The 289-nt window shown below is 40.8% G+C and overlaps 1 protein-coding gene across 1 annotated transcript in view; it reads right to left on the bottom strand.

Annotated features, from left to right (window-relative positions):
* CDS1 (CDP-diacylglycerol synthase 1) overlaps positions 1–289 on the bottom strand; it is a 67,875-nt gene that overhangs the window by 38,461 nt on the left and 29,125 nt on the right. The gene's annotated exons all lie outside the window — the stretch shown is intronic.

Genomic DNA, 289 nt, shown 5'->3' with positions numbered 1-289 from the left:
GGGGCCAGGACGTGAAGACAATATCAAACCAGGAACCAAAGGTAGTAGTCCTCTCTCTTCTCACTGCCCTGTGCAACCCTCACGGCCTACCTCCCCTTCAACAAACCACTGATCACTCAAAAACTCAAAAAACAGAACAGAAAACCAACAACTATTTTCATATTTCATCCTTGTAGAGATAATCTTGGGCTTTCCTCCCCTTCAACAAACCACTGATCACTCAAAAACTCAAAAAACAGAACAGAAAACCAACAACTATTTTCATATTTCATCCTTGTAGAGATAATCT

This window comes from Mustela nigripes, chromosome 1 (assembly GCF_022355385.1).
Source record: "Mustela nigripes isolate SB6536 chromosome 1, MUSNIG.SB6536, whole genome shotgun sequence".
NCBI lineage: Eukaryota > Metazoa > Chordata > Mammalia > Carnivora > Mustelidae > Mustela > Mustela nigripes.
This window is presented reverse-complemented; position numbering and strand designations above follow the sequence as displayed.